Below are 12838 nucleotides of genomic sequence, written 5' to 3'. Positions count from 1 at the left end.
TTAGGGAAGGTATTAGGGTGGCTGTCTGGATTTTACAACTTTTGTTTTTACCCCTTTGACAATATCAATAATATCTCTCCAGGTCCATTTGATCGCAGGGAGTCTCGAGACGTCCCAAAGGTGATACTGCATGTCTTCGTTGCTGATTGGGGTTGTACGTTCTAGGTCTGCAGCAGTTATTTGGGACATTTAAGGGCACTTGGCTCTAGTGGTAGTTGTGGTAGCTGAAATGTGTTCATTTGCAGTAGGGAGCTATTAGTGCTGGGCCTGGCTTTTTATGATGTGTTCCTTTACCTGTCTCCATCTCCTTCCTTAAGTGCAACTTACCCATGCATGCAAACCCAACTGCACCCAAACCCAGTTAAATCCATCTTCAAGCACAATCAGCCTGAAGGGAACCTGACTGCAAGTGCACCCAAGCTTAGCCCCCAGTAAACCCATCCCTCAGTGCATCCAGTCCTGAATACCCAGAACACAAGTTCACCCTACCCTGAATACATCCAGCATTAAGCGCACCCAACCCCAAGTGCATCCAACTCCAAAGAGACCCAACCCCAAGTGAACAGTGACACAGGTGCTCCCAAGATCATCCTCACAGTGAACCCACCCCAACATGTATCTGGTCCAGAGTACCCAGAACAACATGTGCACCTGATCCCAGGTACATTCAGCTATATGTGCACCAATCCCAAGTTCATTCAACTCCAAGCACACCCAACTCCAAATGCCCCCAACTGCGAGTGCTACAAAGTTCATTCTGTTAAAACAAGCATTGAAAATGCAATAGGTCTTGCCTTTGATTAAGTTCAAGTAAGCTTTGCTATACAATACCAATAGCAAAGCAAATGACTTTAACTTAATCAAAGGCGAGACCTATTGCATTATAAATGCTTGTTTATTCTTGGTGCTGTGCACTGCTGTTGCGCATTGTAATACTTGAGATTTCTCTTGCCTGCAAGCGCAAGGATCCCAATGAAGAGGGCAGGCACACAAACGTCTTTGTTGCTGAAAACTGCTGTCAACATGGAGGAATTCTTGAGGCAATGCAAGACCCTCAGTGTCAGGCATGGTTCCACATTTTTGCAAATGATCCTGTAGCAGATGCAACAATGGGACTGCTTGGCTCCCTCTTACTGATTTCCCGTTTCATAATATCGAAACAAATTAGCATTTATAACAGGCAATCCACTAGCCCCTATGTTTCCACTTCCATGTTCATGGTCTTAACAGTTGCTTCACCTCTACTTTGAATTACACACTCAATTGATAAGCTTGATCTGCTCAGGCAGGTGTTGCAGTACGTAGTAGATTCAGTTCCAAGCACTAGCATTCATAGCAAAGCCAACCAATCTCTTCATCATGCAGCGTTGGCACAGCAACAGTGGAAAAATAGGCATGTCTTAGAACCTTACATTTTGGATAAGGAGTCTCCAATACTTCAAGAAACCCTTCTCCTTCCACAATAAAAAAAGGGTGGGGGCTTGGCCAGGACGCGAATGGAGTGAGACGTGTGAATCTGGGTCTCCACACCGCTGTGTCCCATTCATGCTGTTGCTCCCTGTCGCCAGGCCTGCTAACCAGGGCGGCGTGCCTTGTCTGGAGCTGTGAAGCTGTGGAGATCCCTGGTTGGCAGAGAGTGGCCCTGCAGTGCCTAAAAACTCAGGTCTTTTGGCGGCCTCTTCGGTGATCTTCCCAGTCACCATCTTGAGGGCCGGACCTTGCTGTGACTCCAGGTCCGAGAAACGAGAGTGCGGGGTATGTGCATCAGGTAGGCCCCTGTCTCGGCGCTTATACCCTGAGCCTGGATGATGCCAAAAAGGGTGAAGTGGGTCCCTGCGTTCCTATGCTGCCCCAAGATGACGCATCGTGGCTCGGCCACTCAGGGTGCAATGGCGACAGCTGTGCCAGAGAGCCGCAGTGAGCGCGGCGGTGCACCTTGCCTAAGGAGGCTGCACAGAACGGTGGAGGTGATCGGGCGGGGTGCCCTGCCTGAACTGAGATGCTGCAGAGGCAGGGTGGCCTGCGGAGAGTGGCCCTGCAGTGCCTGGGTGCTCGGGTTCTCTGGTGGCCTCTTCGACGATCTTCCCTGCTGCCATCTTCTGGGGCGGACCTTGCTATAGCGGAGCTGCTGGGCAGCGACTTCAAGCCTTGGGATCGTGATTGCTGGGGATGTGCATTGGGGAGGTCACTGTGTTGGCGCTTGCCCCCTGAGACCTGCCTGACACCGAAAAGTGTGATGAGATGCCCCGCACACCTACATAAACCCTGAGAGCACACACCTTGACTCAGCCGCTCTGCCCCGGGAGGTGAAGGAGAGACGGCTGGGTCAGAGAGACGCAGTAAGTTGGAAGCTGCGCATTGTTTGGGGAGGCTGCATAGAGCCGTGGAGGGACCCCGTGTTACTCCAGGACCTGATTCACTGGCAGCTCTTTGTGGCACGACCCCCTGCCGCCATCTTGAAGTGACTGAAACACACAGAGCACCACTAGCTTCCAGGAGGGGGGGGGGTGGCTCCCTTCCTGGCACCTGGATTCACCCCCCTCTCCATTTGGTGGCCTGCTAGCTGGGCATCATCTGCCCAGCAGGATGTACATTGGGTTCATAGTCCCATGGCATAGAGTAGGGTGGGGGAGCACCAGAATTGACCAACACCCACGCTGGGCGGGGAGAACAGGTAGGCTGCACCCCCTGCGGTGCGCTTCCTGCGCTTGAGGTACTGTCCCACTCTCTGCTGGACGAACCCTACAGTTGGTGCAGTCCTAGACTGATCACCCTTTCTATTGCTTAGCAACTGCTTTGCTCTGTGGTGCTCTGAGTAAAGCTGGGAACACTCCTTGATCGCCCCCCCACCCCCGAGCGTGGTGAGTGCCTTCCCTTTTTTTCCTTCTTTTTTTGTGTTTGTTGTGCCTTACACTGTTGACTACGGCGGGCGAGAAATCCCCAATTATCTTTCGCTGATTTGCCTAACTGTGGAGCTTTCACCTGCACATTCCTGATATGGACCAGTCGACTAGGGGAGAGTAACGCAACGTCCTTGTCAGGCATCTGTGGCTCCCCGACCAAGCCTCAGGTAGTGTGGATCATTTGGTGGGGTGACCGCCGAACTTACCCTACTCGCCGCTTCTTCACTCCACCTTCAAAGTTGGGCTTCTTTCTATCACTGGTGTCCCGTTCACCCGGAGTTACTACGCTATGCCTCCTAAAATTAAAGCCAATAAAGACGCTGACTCTGGCTCGACACGTGACAACCTGGTAACGTCTCTCTGGTCCACAACAAATGTTCATATACAGGAAAATCCTAACTCTTCAATTGCTGCATCATGGAAATCTGGCTCAGATGTGCCAATCACTCAGGCATTCATGGCGTCCTTTCTACAGGAAATTAAAGACAAGATCGGATCTCTTAAGCAGGACTTCAAGGCTGGGCTGCAGGATATTTGTAGGGAGGTCACAGAGATTGGTGGAAGGGTGGACGACTTTGAGCACACCATGGACACTAGAGCAGTGGGCCACACAAACCTATGGAAGAAGATGGCAGAAATAGAAAAGCTAAATATTACCCTCCAGCCGAAGCAAGAAGATCTTGAAAATCACTGTAGGTGAAACAACCCGCGCATCAGGGGGGTTTAACTGGGAGCGGAGGGAAAAGATATTTTGGCATTCACGGTGGACCTTCTACAAGCCATCAGAGAGAACGAGGAAGCGTCGCCACCTATGCTTGATAGAGCCCATCTTGTTCTCGGCCCTCCTAATCGGCCAGACTTCATTCCTGACGTCCTTACTAGAGTCCATTACTTTGCCGACAAGGAAGCCATCTTGAAAAAGGTTCAAGGGATTAAGGCAGTTTCGTACAATGGTCTCTCAATTCAAATTTTTCAGGACTTGGCACCAGCTACGCTCCGGCAGAGAAAAGACTTCAAGGCCATCACTGATAAGCTGAGGAACCTCAATAATAAATATCAGGGGGGCCACCCCTTTGCCTTGTTGTTTACCTCGGAGGGTAAACGGCGAATCCTTCGTTCACTGAGGGAAGCCAAACAGCTCTTGTAGCTCCCTCTGGAGACTGAAGGAGAGTACTTGTCACCACGAGAGCGCCTAGATGGGCCTCTTCACCCAATATGGTCCACCGTTATGGTATACACCTGTTACAACGCAACTTTTACAACTACCTACTATTACAACGCAACTTTTACAACGCATACCATTACAACGCATTGCGCTGGGGGGCCCCCTAGGATAGGGAATAAGTATAATTTACTATCCAACACCTTCCCTATTGTCCACGGGGACTGGAGTGAGAATAGTAAATTATACTTACCACTATCCAGCACCTCAAAGCGCTATGCGTTGTAATGGTATGCGTTGTAATGGTCGCGTTGTAATAGTAGGTAGTTGTAATGGTATGCGTTGTAACATGGTACATCCACCGTTATGCCTAGATCTAAGCGCTGCATGCAGGAACTTGAATCTTTCCAGGTTAAGCAGGATATCATTAGCCACATTCGCTCTCTGAGTGGCTCCTCTTTTCCAGCTCGTTCGCTGGACCAAAGGAGTAAAGTGTTCTTGGTGTGCCAGATCTTGGGCTTTCTTTGGTGATCCGTACATCTAGACTATGCAAGTGTCAGGCTCAAAATCTTTGGTATATAGTCCTGATCCAGCCTGTTTCTCGACGAGGGCTGAAGCAATGCATATATATGAAGTTAACAAATTGACCTCCCACAGGGCGCACCTGTAGCTCACGACACTACCCTCACCAATACTGCTGCAGGTTACTTTGGAGATGACCCACTGGATGGAGCAACTATTGCCTTTTTCTTGTATTGCCACGGGCCGGTGGTTGCGGAGTCCCACAAAACTCTTTGTGCCTGCTACCCCCCTCAGAGTCTCTTAGGAGAGTGACATTTCTTGAATGACCCATCTGAGTGACATTGGGCTATTCTTGATTGACTCAGCTATCCTCTGGCTCAGTTGGCCTCTTGTTGTTTTTTTTTTTTTTTTTTTACTTTCTTCCTAACCGATTGTTTCTTCTTCTTGGATGCACTGTTTCTGGGGGTTTGGGGCATGAGGGTCGCTGGGTGTGCTTCTTTGGAGGCTGTCCGGAGGTGGTCTACTGATTTGGGACTCCCTGATGACCCTCCGGACTTACTGGTTTGTTGAGGGGCTCAGGGGGGAAGGTGGGTGCTCCTGGTACTAATGTGAGAACTGCGAGGATAACTCTATGCTCTGGACTAAGTCTCTCTCCCTAAATGTCAAAGGGTTGAACTCCCCTGAGGTGTCAGGTGTGGTGCTACGTACTTCAGCAGAGACCCAATGTCATCTTTATGCAAGAGACTCACTGGCTTCCCTCTAATACCCACCTTATTTCCTACCCAAAATATCCTCTTCAATATTGGGCCTGCTCCTTTACTAAAACTGGGGTGATTGTCATTTTCTTTAAATCCGGCTGGCATGCGATAAATCCCAAGGTTACGGCAGATCGAGGTGGGAGGTTTATTAAAGCACACATGGCTTGGGGTAGGTGGTCACTAACCTTGGTCAACATATATGCCCCTAATCACAACCAGGATACTTTTCAACATCTACAGTACACCTTGGGGACCTCTTGCAGGTAGTCACAACACCGATAATTCTCGGGGAGACTTTAACATGGTTTGGAACCCTGATTGGGATTGTACTGCGCAAACACATCAAAGTGCGGGGGCGATGTCGGCAACATTTAAGAAACACCATCACAGACTTAGGTTTGGTAGACGCCTGGAGACATTTACATCCGGACTCTAAAGACTATTCCTTCTTCTCCCATGCACACCGGTCATATTCCCGTATTGATTATTACTTTCTTTCTCTCGCCTTGATATATGTATTGTGGGGTGCAGAGATATCCGATATATTCTTATCGGACCATGCACATGTCCTGGTATCTCTTCAACCCCCCAACTCATGTAGGGAGCCCTTACCTAGATGGAAATTTTCCCCCGCCCGCCCCCAGGTTTTACGGGATCCTGTGGATGTGGTGGAAATTTGGAAGGAAATTTGGAAGGAGATAGAGGCTTTCTTTCTTGCTAATAATCTCTCTGACACTTCTGAAGCCACTCAATGGGACACCTTTAAGGCTCACATTCTGGGGGTCATTACGTCTATATCTGTCGCCAGAACCCGAGAAGCTAGGCTAGTAGAAACCACTCTCTCTAGGGATATTAAAACCCTAGAACGTAAGGGCCACTTGCAACCATCCCTCCACAATAAGCGGCTGCTTTCTGAGCTATGGGGCCAACTGCGCCTGCACAGCACCAACAAGGCAGAGAGACTCCTACTCGCCCTCAAGCAAAAATTCTACACAGGGGGATAAGGTTGGGGCGTGTTTGGCACTACGACTCCGAGCTCAGACTTCGAGAGCTTATATTGCTAAACGTAAACACCTGGATAGAACATGGGCTATTTTGGAGGCTAATAAAGGTATGGATTTAGAGAATTTCTATAGGTACCTCAATGCCAATGCACCCTGTTCCCCCGAAGCTGTTACTGACTGTCTAAAAACTTGCACTTGGGAACCTATTGATCCTCACTATGCAAACCTGATGGAAGACCCCATTACTCATGAAGAAATTGCAAGGGCTCTGAAACAACGTCTTAAAGGGAAAACGCCAGGCCCAGATGGCTTGACAGTTACTTTCTACCAGGCCTTCTACCCAAAGCTACAGGATCAATTGTTACATCTTTTAATAGTTTCACAGATGTTTCGAGTCTTACTTCAACAATGTCTGAAGCGAAGGTGGTACTTATTCCTAAGCCAGGTAAAGACCATTCCCTACCTATGTCATGCAGCCCTATTGCTCTCTTAAAAACTGATGCAGATTTCATCGAAAATCCTAGAAAATCGCCTGGAGCCTCACCTTCCGGGTCTCATTGATCCCTATCAAGTGGGGTTCATTTTCCATCGCCAGGGAGCAGATAACATCCCCCGGATAGCCCTCCTAGTGAAAAAGCACTCTACAGAAATATTCCTGCCTGCCTGGTGTCCCTCGATGCGGAGAAAGCCTTCGATTCTACTGGAATGGAGATTCCTTACTCAAGTTTTACAAAAGGTGGGGTTGGGTTCGGGGATGGTCTCTGAATTGATGGCGCCTTACGCACGACCCACTACTCGCATTCACTTTAATGGGCACCTCACTGCCCCTGTCCCCATTTATCGCGGCACCAGACAGGGGTGCCCTCTATCCCCTTTAATATTTGCCCTAGTGGTTGAACCCCTGACCATCGCCATTCAACGCAACCAGACTATACGGGGTATCCCCATGGGTGGATACGAACATGAAGCCTCCCTTTTGGCTGACAACCTCCTTCTCTCACTTTCGTCCCCATCTTCTTCTCTACCTGCAGTGGCTTCTCTCTTGCGGTCCTTTGAAGAAGCGCCAGGTTACCAGATTAATCTTACTAAGTCTCATGCCCTGAACCTTACTCTCCAGGCATCGTAGGTCCAGGAATTGCATGGCCTGATTCCAGTACAGTGGACTGACGAATAGATTCGGTACTTAGGCCTAGATCTGACTCCCACACTTTCGACATGGACCTCGTCCAATTGGCCGAGAGACAGGAGTGCCATTCGAGAGGAACTAAACAGATGGAAGGGCCTTCCTCTTGCATGGCTAGGCAGATTCAATATTATTAAAATGTCTTCAGTAGATAAAAAGCAGTGACAGTGGAACCTCCTCTCTAGCAGCACCTAACCCGATCTTTCTACTCTATTACTAAATTGCCCACTATTTAAGGTGGGAGCGGTGTGCACACTGTTCGGTACCCACCGTCACAGAACTAGTTCCCGACCGGGACTTTAACAATTTTTAAATGAAGCAAAGGTGCACAACCCAAAAATTCAATCAGCACAATTAAGTCAATTGTCCATAACCAAAAATTAGAGAAGTCTTCAGTATTTCTTTTTTCTTTCTTTTTATTCCAGGAAAAACACAGCGTTCAATACAACGGACAGCAGACGCATTTCATCCATTTACAGGACTTCTTCAGGGCTTTTAATTGCAAACGAATATAAATACAAATATAAAGACAAACTTACAACAAAGATATGGTACTTCATGCATGAAGACAATCAACCTGGTTTGCTTGCCCTTAGAACACAGCAAAGACAGACTAACACCATATTACAACATTACAACATTATCATATGATACAAGAGCAATGATACATAAATTCTCCCTGCTCTTGCACATAAGACTGAGTTAAAAGCAGTCACAGCCAGGACTGGGTTTATCCTAGGGACCCTCATTATCTACGGAAACACTACATTGGAAAGATAATATTATTCAATGCTAGGGGCTCCAAAGTAAAAGAGAGTAACCGAGAGAGATCACCCGAAGGTCCATAAAGAAAGGATAAAGAGGGTGAAAAAATGAAAACAGAGTGAAGAGACAGAAAGGAAGGGGAAAAGGCAGGGTGTAAGGGCACCCGTGAATAGGAGAGGGGCAACAACTTAGAAACGGTAAACGTAATAGTGTCCTAATCACATTGTAAATCATCAACACATTAAAAAAGACCTAAAAGCACAAAATACAGAAGTTGCAGAACAAACATAATAGTAAAGCTTTCAAGGAAAAACCCCCAGTTTGGTCAATCACACCAAGCCTTAATAATAGGGGGGATGAATACAGAGAGCGCAAATCACCAAATTGCTCACAATGCATGCGGCTACAACATTTAAGAAAGAAGAAGAAGGGGGAAAATGGTAGCCACCATAGGATTAGAATGGGATAAAGCCCCTCCAGGTGTTTTGAAAAGGGCAGGGGATTTCTCTCTGGATAACGTTCCCCGTCAAAAAGCATTCTACAAGGTATGAGGCAACGGTTAAGAACATTTTGTAGGTAAGATATAAATAAATACAAAAGCTAATCTTCTATCTCTTAATACATTAACTTACATTGTGTTAAGAGATGTTATATTGTACGTATCTCGATAAAAGTTAAAATTGACCAGTAGGGCCAAGCCCAAGTATAAAGGCGTTGTTCCGTGTCAAAGAGTGGTTCTACAAAGTATGATGCAATTATTAAATGCAATTTATAGGTAAAGAATGATATTATCAAAATGAATCTTCTAACTCATATAACAAACACTTACATTGCATTTCTAAGATGTGACCCTGAGCATATCACGATAAAGGTTTAAATTGACCAGCAGGGCCACGTCCAAAATTAGAAGGGCGTCTTAGTCAGCCAAGTTCAAACGAGGTTCAATAATGGGAAAGCGGTGAGAAATATCTAGAGTAAGGAGGGTAGAAAAGGACCAAATAGGTAACCATTCCCTGTCCTGTATACCAATCGGCAATTTTTCATAGCGATCACAGTTGCCAGATAAACAGTTTCTAAATTACCAGTGGTCTTAAAGGTTGGAGCATACCTTACAAAAAACGGTTCAATTTACATCTCGTCGTGCTCATGAAAAGATTCCTTGATACAGGATATATGCCTAATATAGTGGGAACGATATTACACCTGAGGGAAAAGTGTCAAAGATCTGTTTTAAGAGGAAAAAAGAAGAAGAAAGGGAACACATCATGTAGCATAATTATTTGACAATTTCTCATGTACGACACAGGGGCTAGAAGACCAGAGTCAACATTAACAATAATCTTGTAAGCAGAAGCATACCTTTCAAATCGGTTCAAATTACGTTCCTTAGCGCTCTTAAGGAGATTCCTTGTATACACCATGTGAGCCTAATACTGTTGTGACCGTGTTGCACCTATGGGACAAGCACACATATCTATTTAAGGGAGAGCATCATGTGACGTGAAAAAAATACTATCACATCGCCATCATGTGATTATCTGCATCAACAATGTTATTCTACTAGCCGACATAGAGACTTTAGCCAATGGATATCCGTTCCGCGCGGTAACAGACAGAATTAGTAAGGGTTGTATATTAGCTTACCTAAAACTTTTACATACAATGTGGGCGTCTCCTTTCTGGTCAGCTTGAAAGACGGTAGTCCAAATGGCATCTCTATAGCAGCCTAAAAATAAAATTGTCGAGATGAAGCCAAAATTACCCAGGATAAAAAACATACTACTCCTAAGCCATTATTAGATGGGTGAATGGCGCTTACAGGTAGACAATGCCCTCTATTCCGTCAGAACGTACATAAGATAGCATTCAAAACCCACCACCTGAAGACCGTGGTAATCTCCATGATCTGTTTATATATAAGCAGCATATGAGGCCCGCACCAAGCAAAATCTGGTGTACAACGGAGTGCCCTTCTCGATTTTTCCAGACTTCACTCCACTGGTACAGGAAGAAAGGCGCAAGTTCTTGGAGGTGAAAAAGAGACTGCGTGCAGTACAGGTTGACTATGCCTTACTGTATCCTGCGCGCCTACGTGTGACGCACCAAGGGAAACAACGCTTCGCAAACCCACAGCACGTGGAGGAGTGCTTACGATCGCTAAAGCGGACGCAACAAGGTGGAAATGGCCGAGATGCAGTGCAACAAGGCAATGCACAAGACGAAGAAGACAAAGCCTGAACTGTGGCGCCAGCCGATTGCCTTAATCCACTAGACAATGCTGATGTTATTAATAGGTCCCAGCGATCTGCTATGACTGAGATCGCTTAATGGAAGTATAACCAAATAAGTTCGCTGTTAACCCCTTGCATGCTGATGACGGCCCCCAGCCATCATGCACTACAGTGCTCGTGTGCTGATGACGGCTGGGGGCCGTCATAAACCCACCCACTCGCGATTCTGTCGCACAGGCGCAGAATCGCAGCCGCATGGAAGGGGTTAATCCAGTGGTAAAGTATTCCAGGACCCGCTACCCTCCCTCAGATAGAGCCTAGAGGTCGCACAGGTCCAGAGGCTAGAGGAGAGGAGAGTGGTGGTGTAGCTCTCAAGGGTATTCCCTTATATTGAACTGTGTTATTTGGGGGGTGATTATGTTGATGTTGGGGAGCACGGGAGGTGGGTGGGTAGACTATTCTGGCAAGTTGGGGTTGCTTCATTGGGAGGGGGGTAGGACAGAGGGACATAGGATGTTCTATTGTTACATAGTATGGATGTTTTTTGTAGGGGAAGGGGAGGGAATATGGCGGCAATTTGGGAGGGACTGGGGGATGGTGTTTGGTAGAATGGTGCACTTAGGAAACACACACTTGAGATCTGTCTATAGTGCAGCAGGGTAGACTCATGTTCGCTGAGACAGGATATGACATGTGGCATGCCAATAGCTAATAACTATATACCACAACATGACCCAAATGTTTTTCGATACTGCCAGACTGGTAGGCAACAACACAGCTGTGAAATGTATTATCCATGGCAGGAAATGTTTTGAACTTTATCACATGGGATGTAATATTGTCATATTTGGACCGACATGACATACGCATTGCTTTTTTGCAAGAAACACATTTTAAACCTCAACCCGGTAGCACCTTTGCCTGTAGATGGGAGGCACATGCGGTTTTCTCCTCCTATTCGACATAAGCTAGGGGCACCGCGATTCTTATCAAAAAAGGCACACCGGGTGGGGTGTGGCTAGCTGCCGAGAATGGCGGCCGCCTAACGGGGAAGCTCCAGGAGTGAAGCGGCATCCCACGTCTATCCGGCACATTCATCCGTACAAAATGCATCTCTAAAAGTGCGAGATGGGTTGAGGACCGAGTGGAGTCCAGCGGGGAATGTCTGAGAGCCGTAGGACGCCGGAGCGGTGAAAGTCGAGACACCGAGCGGTGAGGACGACGGACTATCCTGTTAAGGCCGGCCGGGCGGAAGTGCAGGTGAAGCAGGACGGAGACCCCGGAAGTTAGCGCGGAAAGTGAAACCGGGCGCTGATTGAGGTCGGAGGGGAGCGGAGGCACACCCTGCACCCAGGCGGGAGATCGGAGGAAGAGGCGGACTGGAACCGAGACCCTACAGGCAGCAAAGAAGGAAAGCGGAGGCAGGGCGGTGCAGGAACAGAAGAAGGAGTGATGCGCCATATCTGCCGATAGCGGAGGAGGACCCAGCGGGCAGGCTCCTCCCGTAACGTACCTCCGATAGGCAGCGGCGAGAAACAACATTGGGAGGCCGACGGGAGCGGGAAGGAAGGCCACATCGCTGACACAGGAAGCAAGTTACAAATCAGACCCAAGCTGCACCAAATATAATTAAACTCGAGAACGGAATAGCGGCGGACCGCACCGCACCTCCCTAACACCATGCACAGTGGGTGCAGTGGTGGAGGAAGCCAACAGGGTGCCCCCTGGTCCTACGGGGTGACTAACGTACATTCAGGGACACGCAGAGAGGTGACAGGGAAGGCGCAGACAACAGAGGACATTGTGTAGAAATTACCATAATCAGGATCGCATCCCTGATCACCCTGCCTGACACCAACTGGACTATTGTAGTAGCGCTCCCCCCCAAACCTGGTTCTCCCCTCCCCACGACTCTGTGGGGGAAGCATTGGATGGCAAGACATCATTGCGCGAACTCAACAAGTTAAAAGGCACGCTCCATACAGGCCTTACCCGAGATTCTTAGAAGCAGATCACCCCACATCCAGCGCTGGCAGCCGAGGATCAACAGACGACCAGGAGATTACGGTCAGAGTGGAGGAAGGGCGGAATACAGGAGAACCCTCAAGAAACAGTGAGAGTGCAACACAGAAGAGGGGAAGGCTCCGATACAAGCATGGCAGGCAGGGGCCCTAAACATAACTCGACTCAGGCCAAACCCGATAAGTTTGCCTATGACAGGAACAATACTCCTCAAGCGGAACCCCGGAATTCAACGGGGAAAACGCCGGAAGGTGAAGGTGCAAAGAAGGCGACGTTGGAAGACGTGAT

This window comes from Lissotriton vulgaris, chromosome 6 (genome assembly GCF_964263255.1).
Source record: "Lissotriton vulgaris chromosome 6, aLisVul1.2, whole genome shotgun sequence".
NCBI classification, from domain to species: Eukaryota; Metazoa; Chordata; class Amphibia; order Caudata; family Salamandridae; genus Lissotriton; species Lissotriton vulgaris.
The sequence above is the reverse complement of the archived record's forward strand: the minus strand, read 5'-3'. Positions refer to the sequence as shown.